The sequence below is a fragment of the Erithacus rubecula genome, assembly GCF_903797595.1.
Source record: "Erithacus rubecula genome assembly, chromosome: 2".
NCBI classification, from domain to species: Eukaryota; Metazoa; Chordata; class Aves; order Passeriformes; family Muscicapidae; genus Erithacus; species Erithacus rubecula.
Window position 1 is genome coordinate 57,468,558 of NC_136685.1, and position 1,216 is coordinate 57,469,773.

The window sequence follows — 1,216 nt, forward strand, 5'->3', positions numbered from 1 at the left end:
CGCTCTGCGCATGCGCGGTGCGAGCCGGGGGCAGGGCTGAGCTCTGGGGTGACAGGCAGGAAATTAGCAGCGGAGGAGCAATTTAATAATAGTGTTCGTATGAGTAATTATATTATGTAAGTGCATGTGCATACATATGTTTGAAAGTGTATTTGTATCTAGGGATATATCCTGAAGGCGTTTTCTTACTTTGTTCGTCCCGAGATACCCTGCTGGCACCAAAAGCCTTTCTGGCAGAGTGTTTCTGTAATATCTCCTGTCACAGTGTGTTAAGAAAGTTCCCTTCTCCACAGCACTTTTAAACAAATTTTTGATTTGAAGGTTCTTTTTCAATTTTGCCTGTAATATTTCGTGTTATTATGACTGCAATTGAATGTTAAGAAGGTATTTCCTGGAAGCTGGACTGTTACTAAGAAGCCAGAGGTAATAAAGGATATTATTAAGTGTGCTGGTTTTTCAGAAGATGCAAAGAAATAAAGACATTAAAGAATTTGCAAAACATAATGTCTGACTCAGTAGAAACAATGGGAGTAATTGTCAATAGTTCCCTACATTACTCACATCCTGTAAGTAAGTACATGAAAGAAGACTGATACACAATATTTGTATCAATATCTCTTTACAGCTGTGATTCAGTTGTGCTTGATATCAATCAAATTTATTACAGTTGAAACCTATGTGTGTGTGAGACAAATAATACATGTATGAGGACCTGGGAAAAGGTGGTGTCAGTAGGAGAGATGATATAATAGAAGGAACCACATTTACAGAAAAGTGAAAATGGGTGTAATTACTCGGTCATTAAAAATATAAGGAACTTTGCAGCTGGTGTCAGTAAGAAAAGGACCTGTCCTAGGGTTTATTTGCATACAATGGAATATTGGAATAAACTCTCATGGTCCTAGTCTTATCTGAAACACTGAAGTTTTGAGTCTGTGAGGTATAAAATATAATTTTTAATATATATTATTTGAATTTAAAGTCATTATAAATTAGATATAAAATATAAGCTCCACCTGTTGGTGAAAATGTGGGATTTCAAATGATACTTGCCCTGTGATAGTAGCTCAAATTCAGAAGAGCTTTACAAGAAATTGATATAATGGTAATTTTTCTTCTTAAAATCAGAAGAAATTTGAAGGAATATGGGCTGTGTATCAGGAGGAGCAAGTATGAAAATGGCAAGGGATCAATCAGCTTTATGACCAGCTGAGGC